The following is a 12,083-nucleotide window of genomic DNA, read 5'->3' as shown; positions in this document are numbered from 1 at the left end:
AGTTGAGGCAGTTTTTAATCTGCGTGTTTAGGTGTAGAAAATCTAGATCTGTGCAGAAGGATGTTGGACTATTATTGCAGAGAAACAAATGACCTTGTAGGGCGACACAGTGGTTAGCACTGCTGCCTCACAGTGCCAGGGACCCAGGTTCAACTCCAGCCTTGGGTCACTGCCTGTGTAGAATTTGCACATTCTCCCCGTATCTGCATGGGTTTCCTCTGGATGTTCCGGTTTCCTCCCGCACTCTGAAAAACGTGTGAGTTAGGTGGATTGGCCATGCTAAATTACCCCTTCGTGTCAGGAGGACTGGAAGGGTAAATGTGTGGAGTTACAGGGATAGGGCTGCAACTAGAACACTGAAATCCGGGAACAATCAGTTTTCAAGAGTTTTAATTATCGACTGGACCTGCAGTTCTCAGGCTCGCCACTTGCTGCAACAGCCCTGGACTCAGAGTTGATGCTGACAATGCAGGTGCTTCAGACTAAGGCTGGGATTTCCCGCTTCTGTACGTGGCAGACGTGTTTGGTAGCGCGACTAGCATAAGTCAGGGGAAGCTCCTCAAATGCATTTCTGGTGTAAATGCAGAACGCAATCGTACCCTCCCCTCATCAACCCTGGGCTAGGTTTCCCACTATGTAACACCTGGGCCATTATTGTAATACATCTACATGTTGCTATCGAGCCCATGCATCAGAATCATAACCCCACATCAAACCTAACTCTCAGGCTGGTGTGATGTACGACTGTACTCAAAAAGGCATGCACCTGGCCAGCAAAACTCCCAGGGGGATTTGATTTGATTGTTTGAACTGATTTCTCATTGTCATATAGAACCATAGAATTGTCCAGTGCAGAAGGAGGCCATTCAGCCCATTGTGTGTGTACTGACCACAATCCCACCCAGGCCTTATCCCGATAACCTCATTCATTTATCATAGCTAGTCTCCCTGGCACTAGGGGGCAATTTAGCAGGGCCAATCTACCTAACCCACATATCTTTGGACTGTAGGAGGAAACCGGAGCACCTTGAGGAAACCCATGCAGACATGGGGAGGATGTGCAAACTCCACACAGTAACCCAAGCCAAAAATCAAACCCGGGTCCCTGGCATTGTGAGGCAGCAGTGCTAACCATTGTGCCACCGCGCTGTGCAAAGGGATACAGTGAAAGGTATTATTTCTCGTGCAGTGTGCAGACAAAACATACCATTCGTAGAGTACACAGGGGAGAAGGAAAGGGAAGGGTGCAGATTGTAGTGTTACAGTCACAGCCAGGGTGTTGAGAAAGATCAACTTAACATATGATAGGACCATTTAGCTCAAGGATGAGTGCATTCTTACTGGCACAGTGCCCGCTGAATCGCTGTCTCTTCAGGGGGAGTGGGTGGGAAGGGGTCGGGATGTGAGTAGGTTTCGGCCAATTCTGCCCAGCATATTCTTTGTGGCTGCCTTGTGGTACCAGGGCACAGGCTTCAGTGGAGGGCTGAGGGGATGGAAACTATGGGGTTGTATGCCTCCTAGGTTTGGCAGTCGCACCACTGACAACAGCCAAGAGAATGTCGTAGAGGGGAATCAAACCTGATATACAGAGCATCGATGATCGCCCTATAGAGATAGCAGAATAGTTTTCACCAATAGCACGAATATGGGGATAACTGTGTCTCCGCAACATTTTGTGATTTCTTGTGCTGGAGATAAAATGGACAAGGCAGTGGGAGATGAAATTTAATATTGACAGTTGACATTGTAAAACAAATTGGGTGAAATCACTGTGCGGTGTCAATGAAGCAAGATACTGGTCTACGTGCTGAAATATTAGCTTGGAGAATGTCATAGTGTACTCTGGTCAGACCATGCTTTTGTTTTTGTTTGGTCAACAGGGCACAAGGGTAACATTTAAATATTGCGGACAGTGCAGAGGAATGCCAGAAGGCTCCTTATATGCACTTATCTAACGACCGTGCAAAGCAATATTGAAGTAACATTGCATTATTGAGACAAAGTAATGTCAGCATTGAACTAATCAGCGTGCCCTTGTGTGTGTTGCAACATGTTGTCATGTGCCTTAAAGGAATAAGCATCATGACATCACTTTAAGAGAAGTGTGTCATGTGATTTAGTCTCAGTTTTACTTTGGGCTGAAGCAGAACACACACACACAGCTCTGGGGCTCTGATGTTCTTGAGCTTTCTGTCCATGTGTATCTGTTCAGATGTACCTGTGCTTAATAAATGAACCCACAACATGTTTGTACAATCCCTTATGAGTGATTGGTGCCTTTATATAATTATAAATAATATGGTGTGCAGTAACGGTTCATTCTAAAAGACAAATTGCACAGGCTGGCGGCAAGCTTAAGTACAGGTACGACATGGTGAACAGTCTTAGATCATGCTACGTGGCTTGAGATGACCCTCAGTGTTCCGGTGAGACCACAATTGAGTTGCAGTATTGGAGAGTGTTGAAATTGCAATGGGCTAACTGCACAGAAAAGCTTTGAAGACACAGTGCGGTGATAGTGCTCAAATAAAGAGCAGGAAGCTGGTGGATCCCACATGGTGAGATTGTTGCCTGTTGCCAGTCAATTCAGCGAGTGTGATAGTGGGTCGAGAGGACCAGCACCAGGCTAACTTAGTCGGGAAAGGCAAATGACTAGAGTGTGGGCTGGATCCTGGGCAAGTGAAGGAGAGTCAAATAACTGAGAAAAAGCCCTAAAAGAAGGTTGCGATTACAATGGTCAGAGCTTCAGAAAAGCAGCCGAAAGCAGAGCTAGCCGACAAAATTGTTGAGTTGGTGATTACATCCAACTCAACAATTCTGTCGGCTACTCCTGCATTTGAAAATTCACTGTATTCTGCATCTGCTGATGAAATAATCTACAGATTCTGTAGGCTGTTATTAAACTGACATCAACTCCAATTGACGGATATGGAAAATTACCCTGATTCCAAACCAGTCTTCCAATAAAGTCTGTATCCTTTGGCTCTGCTGTTGTGAATCCTGATGTACTCAGCCTGTGTGGGCATTCCCAATTAATAGAATCATAGAATCCCTACGCTACAGAAGGAGGCTATTAGGACCATTGAACCTGCATTGACAACAATCCCACCCAGGCTCTATCCCCGTAATGCCTTGTATTTACACCAAGGGGAAATTTAGATGGCCAATCCACCTAACGTGCACATTTTTGGAGTGCGTTAGGAAACTGGAGCACCTGGAGGAAACCCATGCAGACACAGGGAGAATGTGCAAACTCCACACAGTCACCCACGGCAAGAATTGAACCCACGTCCCTGGCGCTGTGAGGCAGCAGTGCTAACCACTGTGCCACCATGCCATTCTAGGCCGTGTACAATGGTTCACTAATTGCACGCACAGAATCCATTGTCCCGGAGTGCAAGTACACTCAATCCTCCAACATGCTACAGGTGTTCTACATTGTGGACACTAAAGCCCAAGTGATTGCACATCTACTAGTATGGAGTGATGCTGCGCTAGTCACAATCCATGGAATTAAGCAGACGTTGCAAAACAGGTAAAGTTCAGAAACTACTGCTGTTGCCACAGTTCATGGCCTAGCATTGAAATATCCAGAATGTCTCACCAGAATTGGTAGTTCCAAGGGAGCTGCAGCATTATGCATGTAGGAGAATGCAAGTATGTCAATTCATCTGGAACAACACAATTGCAAACAGATATGAAAAGAAATGGCGAAAGATTCAATTTGGCAAATCCATGAACATGAGATCCAAGGAATCATTTTGAAGGCAGGCAGGTCATCACACCAGAACCTTTGTGACCTGATATCCTTCAACAGCTTAATCACTCACACATAGGCATAGATCAGATGAGGAGACTTAGAAGAAAGACTGTCTGTTAGCTGGGTATTAACAATGATGTTGAAGTTATCAAGATTACAGGCATGTCAAGAGCCAAGTCAGCACAAAGAACCATTGATTCTACGTGAAGTTCCTACCCATCCTTGGTCCATACCTTGTTCGTGTCCACTGATTTCAACATCATCATTGATTACCAAGGAGCCCATTCTTTGACAATTGCACAATATGTCAAGCACAACTCTTACACACGCTCACTGTGCTATTTTCAGTTTATTTGGTGTGCTCTGAGAGATCATTACAGATAAGAGTCTGCAGTTTATTGGTAGGCCATTTCAGGATATATATTGATCACACTATATCTTCCCTTCAATATCCTAGATCTAACAGAATGAACAATTTGCATGGTGAAATCCTTAATTCTCAAGTGCAAGATCTGTACAGTGCAGTGTGATACCCAAGTGTAACTATTCCATCATAAGCAGAGCTAATCTTTGGCAGACTAGTGTGTACCGATTTACCTAGTCTTATCCACTCTACTGTCGGAACAAAGCAACTTTTAAAATTGCAAGAGAAAATGACCGACATGCTCGATTAAAATGCGGATACAGAATTGCCAGGTTTACAGCTGGGACAACACATTTGCACTGTAGGATCCCACAGACGGTCCATGGCAACCAGCTGAGCTGATAAGGATTTATCACCATGAGCAATTAAAGAAACCTCCAGAAAAGGTTACCATCACAAGATCATATCATACCATTGGATGACCTCTACACATCTCAGATTCATAGAATTGTCTGTTCTGTACACTTGGGTCTCGGTAGATAAACATGAATATGCATTATAAATAGTTACACTTCATTAGGAGTGGGAAGATATCTTGAAAAGGAAAGGGGATGTTATAATATGCTTTTAAGGGATAGCAGCATGTCACTTTAAAGGGAGTGTATCTTGTGATATCCAGTTTTAGTTTCAGTTTGGCCTGGGGCAGAATGCAGCACACACAGCTTTGCAGGTCTGATGGCCTCAAGTTTTTTGTGCATGTATATCTGTTCACATCACAGTATGGACAAATTTTCCACAGCTTGTGACAACTTTGGACTCACCATCAACATTAAAAAGACTGAAGTCATGCACCAGCCTGTTCCTCATGCACCGTACACAGAACCCATAATCACAATCAAAGGGCAGAAACTACAGGCAGTGGACCAGTTCACTTATCTTGGCAGCACCCTCTCCCAAGCAGTGACTACTGATACAGAAGTTAACTGCAGAATAGCAAAGGCAAGTTCTGCTTTCGGTAGACTGCACTCAACTGTATGGGAACATTGAGGAATCAGCCCAGCAACAAAACTGAAAGTTTACAGCGCCGTGGTACTCACTACCCTCCTGTATGCCCATGAAACATGGACTGTGTATCGAAGGCATGCAAGACGGCTCAATCATTTCCACATGACTTGTCTTCGCAGAATATTACGCATCAGGTGGCAAGACAAAGTACCAGACACTGAAGTTGTCTCTAGAGCAAGTCTACCATCAGTCCACACACTGCTGATGTGAGTGCAGACCCGGTGGGGGTAGGTCATGTCATCCGTATGCCAGACGAGCGCATACCCAAGCAGCTCCTTTTTGGGGAACTCTCTGCTGGAAGATGCTCGTACGGAGGGCAGAAGAAATGTTACAAAGACACACTCAAGGCCTCCCTGAAGTCACTTGACATTGACACGACCACCTGAGAAACGCTGGCACAAAACCGCCCTACCTGGTGCTGCCTCATCCACAAGGACTGTCAAGCTTACGAAGCAAGGTGTATTGCTGAAGCACAACTTAAGTGTGAGCTGCACAAGGCCAGAGCCACCAGCGCAACAACTACGGTGCCTACACAAGTCTGTCCAATATGTGCCAGGACATTCCGTGCCCGAATTGGCCCTGATCAGTCATCTTCAGACACAGCGCATCCAACCTCAAAATGCCTAATGGTGTTGAGGTCCTCATCGATGACGGTGGACGAACAACAACAACAATCTGTTCACATTGCCCAGTCTTAATAAATGGACCCACACACTGTTTGTACAATCTCTTATGAGTGATTGGTACGTTTCTACCATTTTAAAAACGCTTGACAGTGAACCCTGGGCACGGGGCAAAATATTACATTGGTGCTTTAGTGGGGAATAACTGACTTCCTTCAGAAACCATCTTTGAAGACAATTTCTTCAACAGATATGCATTGGATGTTCCAAAATGCACATTCAGTCACTGGGAAGATCTGATAAATAGGTGGCAGATTTTTGAATGGTTTCTTTATGATAGTTCAGATTCATGAATCCTTAAATGAAGTGAAACCATTAAGACCCAGTACTCTGCTTAATTATTTTTAGGAAATAGATGACACGAATTAACGTTACCTAATGGGAGGAAATAAAGTCAGCTTAAAGTAGGCTGGCTTAGTCAGCGGTAGCGTTAACTGGCTGCCTTTATTTCAGAGATGATTTGTGCTAAAGTTATCGCAGACTCGTAGATTAAAAATAGCCCTTTCAGAGATGCGTGCTTTGAAGATGTGAGGATCGGCTAATTTCTTTGGAATTTTGGTCCTAAGCAATACTTAAATGGCCAGACTCTTCACATATCTGCAACCACAACGTGACTTACTGTGAGGGGGTACAGGGTGGGGGAGTGGTGCAAAACAGCTTATGGTGATTTCCTCTCATTCTACTTTATGACTTTTAGTATTTGAAACTTAATATCTGTAATAACAAACGTGTTATTGTAATATAAATCAGATGTGATCTACAAACACCAGAAAAGACATTCAGTCTAGAACGAGCTGGAGTAGCATTGGGATGTGGTGGGCTATTTGCTAAGTTGACAGTGTGATGTAGGCTCCCATCTATAAAGTTGCAGCAGCTGGTACCATCTGTGATGCTCGGGCAAGATACCAGCAAATGTGCAACATTTTCACAACAACGTCCGCATTCTGGGAATCGCAATCTCCCAACTGTTGGACCAGATCACAGATGTTCATCCAAGGAGCTGACAGTGGACACAGGAGGATCACACTTGAAAATAGGACATCTCCCTTAAACTCTCATGGTGGCACGATGGCTAGCACCGCTGCCTCACAGCGCTGGGGACCCGATTTCGATTCCCGGACCACTGTCTGTATGGAGTCTGCACATTCTCCCCGTGTTTCCTCCGGGTGCTTCGGTTTCTTCCCACGGTCTGAAAGATGTGCTTGTTAAGTGCATTGGCTATTCTAAATTCTCCCTCAGTGTACCTGGACAGATGCTGGAGTGTTGCATGTGGGGATTTTAATAGTAACTTCATTGCAGTGTCAGTGTAAGCCTACTTGTGGCACTAATAAATAAACTTTAAACTTCCCGTTGCCATGAATCCTACCTCTGAATATTATACAGAATGATGCAGGGTGGAGAGTGTTTAAAGATACCTGTATTTCTCTGAATTTTGAATACGCCAGTTGGCCTAATGATTTCTTATGGAAACTATTTGTCCTTGCCCAGATCTGCTCAGAAACCAGCCTTTGTAATGTCAGTTAGACTTGTGTAAATGAGCACTGTACAGACACTAAATGCAAAAATCCAGGATTTGCCATGTGGTCACATCAAATCACCTGTCTGACCATTGGTAAACATCTCTAATCTTGTTTTCGTGGTTATGGCATTCCTTAACTCCATGATTTTGCAACAGGCTGCAGACTGCATGTTATCCTATTGACGGCAGTTATCTGAGTAACATTCTTCTCACAGCATGAGAAATTCCACCAAGCTGCCAAAGTAACTTAAAAGCATATTCCATTGTAAATACCAACATGCTCTCAATCCAAAAATCCTTATGTAACATCCTTAAGAAAACGTAACCTCAAAATGGAATGCAATAAACAATATTATAGACTGTTGTTTCCAAGACTGAGTTAATTGTTTATCTCACACTGTGATCCCTGATTGAACATAATGTAATGTTTTAAAATTTCCCAAAGGATAATTTGCTTGTATAAGACAATTCAAAGTTTGCCAAGTTTTGTTACTTTTTTTTTACAGCTTTTCCCTACAGTGTTGGTATTTAATACAATGTATGTGTAACGGCACAGTGGTTAGCACTGCTGCTTCACAGCTCCAGGGACCTGGGTTCGATTCCTGGCTTGGGAAGCTGTCTGTGTGGAGTTCGCACATTCTCCCTGTGTCTGCATGTGTTTCTTCCAGGTGCTCTGGTTTCCTCCCACAGTCCAAAGATGTGCAGGTTATGTTAATTGGCCATGCTAAATTGCCCCTTAGTGTCCCGGGTTGTGTAGGTGAGAGGGATAAGCGGGTAATATGTAGAGATATGGGGATAGGGCTTGGGTGGGATTGTGGTCGGTGCAGACTCGATGGGCCAAATGGCCTCTTTCTGCACTGTAGTGTTCTATGATTGTCTTATAGTATATGTTGTAGTGATCTCTGAGTTTCTCAATAAGAACTAACTGTATAGATAAATATATTCTTTCTCTCAGCCTGGTGGAAACCACTCTCATGACCTCCCCCTCCTTTCACCCACTAGCCCCACAGTCAAAGTGTCCCTTCATTTTATTTTTTAAGGATCAGTCACCCAGGGGAACAGAGGAGAAATGTGCCAACATAAAATTGGGTGAAATGACAAGGTTGGTGGGTCTTGCCAGTTAGCTCTCTGCCTCTATTTTATCAGTAGTGGAGGAGTGTCCAGAGGCTTGTTAATTGGCCACTTTTTCCAGCCTCAGTTTGCTTTTTAACCAATGGTGCGGGTGCTCATTCCATGCAGTGAACCTGCTTGCTAAACCCTGGCAGCCTGGCTGCAGGTTCGGGTCTGACTTGACCCAGGAGAAGCCACCCCCCTTGCCCTCCTGTCTAGTGTCCCCCGCAACACCTCATCAGGGACTGACTACAGCCCCAATGCAGTCAATGGCACTGCTGGCACTTGAAAGCTCTTGGAGGCAGAGTGTCCTCCCATGTGGTCACTGCTTTCCTGGATGATGGAGGGAGCCACTGCCCAATGAATGCAAGTGATTGTCAAACAGTAATATATCCCACTGATCAGCAATTAGCTCATCAATAAAATAATGAAATATCTTCATGCAATAGAACTTTTCTGGTGAATTACACACTTCTTCCTCATCTACTTTAGTCAGTTACCGGACATAGACAACAGTCACTGAAATTTATTTATGTTTTATGTTCAAACATACAGTTATGTTTTAACTTCTGCACAATAAGTTACATTTCTAGTTGAGGAGAACATGAAAAAATGAAGAAAAGCAATATTTGATTTGATTTATTATTGTCACATGTATTAGTATACAGTGAAAAGTATTGTTTCTTGCATGCTATATCGACAAACCATTCTGTTCATAGAGAAGGGAAGGAGAGAGTGCAGAATATTGTGTTATGTAGTCATAGCTAGGGTGTAGAGAAAGATCAACTTGGTGCGAGGTATGTTAATATGTACAAAGTTATGCAGACCAGTTTGGAGATATTTCAGGAACAATGAAACTACGGGTATATTTACCATGTCCATTCAATTTTCCCCTCTCTGTCCTGTAAAGTGTTTGTATATTTGAGACAAAAAACATCTTGCGCTTACTGTCCACCTGTTCATGACAATCTTGCCTCACCAGAGATTGCATCGGCCTTCCTGCTGGGCGATAGGTAAATGGATAGGGGAGATTGCAGTGCCCAGTTCACTCAGTGTGGTGTCGCTCAGTTATGGACACTGCCACATTAAGGCAGATTCCTATGCTGCACTGCAATGCATTCTGGCACTCAGTAGCAATCTTACGTGTTCTCATTTGTGTGGGGAAAGATCCAGATGGTGGGATGGTGTTGTGTTCATATGGTGCCTCTTAAAATAAGTCTTTGTGGTCTTCTGTATGTTATCAGCAACTTTTTATTAACTTGCAACTATGTACAAAAATACGGTGGAGTCTACAGGCAAGGAGCTATCTACATGTCTCGGCTCTAATATGTCTCTGTTGAACCCCACACTGAATCTAGGTCCAGGTCAAGTGTGAGCATTAACTCTGTCCCACATTAACGCTATATGTGCCAGATCTTTATACTACAAGCAATGCTGTAACAAAATTATTTTTTTTAAAATGGTACCGGAGCAAGGTGACTTTTTGCAAGCTGTCCACCAACGTACCTCTAATTTCATCTTCTGCTTCCATCCTGAACTATTAAAACTCAACTGAACTCTTCTAAACTTTCTAATAATGCTCTTTTATATTCTGCACCCTCTCCTTTCCTTATTCCTATGCATTCTATGAACAGCATGTTTCGAGCGCAAGACTGTGTCCCAGTACATGTGACAATAATGAATCAAATCACATCAGTAGATTGAAAAGTTGACAAAGGAAGAGCCATATTTATGCAGTTTTTCTTAAATTTAGGTTTTCTGTTGTTGTTGGATTTCTCGTAGTTCAGGTTTGTCAGCCTCAGACTTCCAGTAACTTTGATTCCTTTCATTTGCCAGGGTTCACCAGTGGGAACTCTGCCCAGCTGGTGCAACTAACTGTGCACCACTTAAAGATTTATTCAGGCAGCCTGGTTGACACCAGTTAAGAGGCAGTTGAATGCAGAGTAATGGTTAACTAGAATGTACTGTACCAGAGGAAATCAGAAACCTGCCTTAGGGTTGTCCACATTGACCCTAACTTCATTAACCATCCACCAACAAGCAGCAACATTAATCGCAACTATATAGGGTTTTAATTGCAACTATTGAGAAACTAATTCTGTGCCATGAATCTGTAAGAAGAAGCTTTCTTAACCTGTGTGGTTATGGAAAAGATAAGAGAAAGACTTCCATTTATAACAAAAGGCATTCCATGTAATGATGTGCTTCTGTGAGGGGTAGTGCTTGTTGTAATGTACGGACTGTGGATCAACAGTCTAAGAGATTTTATTTAATGGTCATCATTGTCATGGACTGTTTTTGCTACATGAGCTATGTTCCACTCCGCATTTTCTCTGCAGTTTGACCAAATAGATTGGCAAAATGTTCACATATATCACACAGTTCTATTGTATACAGAGTGGTTTATAGGGATTTACAGGACTCTGTGCCGTCTGAAAAGCAAAGCATCCACATTCTCAACGATGCTACATTTAGCTGCTGGAAACTAGCATGAAGCCTCACAGTGCCCACCCCAGTCCAATGCTGGCATCTCCATATCATGAATATTAGTAGAACAGTGCCATCTATGGGCAGTAAAACAACGAACCATTTCTTGTTTTGCATTTCACAAGTGGAAACAAGCAGCAAATTATACACTTCCGTATAAATAAAGGAATATATATTTATAAATAAAAGCATGGGTGGCACGGTGGTTAGCACTGTGGCCTCACAATGCTGGGGACCCAAATTCAGTTCCAGCCTTGGGTTGCTGTCTGTGTGGAGTTTGCACATCTCACTGGGTCTACATGGGTTTCCTCCAGGTGCTCCGGTCCAAAGATGTGTGGGCTAGGGGGATTGCTAAGTTGCACCTTAGTGTCCCAAGATGTGTAGATTAGGGGTTATTGGGGTAAATGCGTGAATTACTGGGAGGAAAAGGTGGGGGGTGGGTGGGCCTGGGAAAGATGTTTTTTCAGAAGGTCGGTGCTGACTCAATGGGTTGAATGGCCTCCTTCTGCGCTATAGGGCTTCTATCATGTTCCACTTATAATCTAATAGTTCTCCTGAGGTAATAGTAGAAAATGCCAGATAAGCTCAACAGGTCTGGCAGCATCAGTGCAGAGAGAAACAAAATTAACCTTTTGTGTCCGTCTGATGCTTCTTCAATCCTGAAGTGGGGTAGGAATCTGATAGATTCTAAAGTGGAAGTGGGAGGAGTGGAGCAGAATGGATCAGGTAGACCTGGTATAGGTCAGAGCTCAGGAGAGATTAAACAAAGATGCCGTGGACACAAGACAATGCGATTGTTAATGATAACATTAACAATCGCATTGTTAGACTAAAGAAATTCCGAATGATCGTATAAGGATAACTAGCAGAATGTGTTAAAGGAGAAGAAAGGCCAGTGCTCAGTGAAAGCAAAACTGAAGAACAAGTGGCAGATGGTCCTGTGTGTGTTTACACTGGGACAAACCAGGGAAACAATAAAAACAAGGGGGTCAAGATGGAGGGGGAAGAGTTCCCAGTCTAAGTGTTGAGTCCAGAATGCTGTAACATGCCTAATTGGAAAGTAAGGTTGTTCTTTCAGTTTGTTTTGGGCTTCAT

At 43.5% G+C, this 12,083-nt stretch overlaps 1 protein-coding gene across 2 annotated transcripts in view; it reads left to right on the top strand.

Annotated features, from left to right (window-relative positions):
* The window catches only part of abca2 (ATP-binding cassette, sub-family A (ABC1), member 2), a 508,234-nt gene that overhangs the window by 438,471 nt on the left and 57,680 nt on the right, over window positions 1-12,083 (top strand). The window lies entirely within an intron of this gene.

Source organism: Carcharhinus amblyrhynchos, chromosome 25 (assembly GCF_965287045.1).
Source record: "Carcharhinus amblyrhynchos chromosome 25, sCarAmb.v2.hapA, whole genome shotgun sequence".
NCBI lineage: Eukaryota > Metazoa > Chordata > Chondrichthyes > Carcharhiniformes > Carcharhinidae > Carcharhinus > Carcharhinus amblyrhynchos.
Note: the sequence above shows the minus strand (reverse complement) of the source record. Positions and strands in the feature narration are given on the sequence as shown.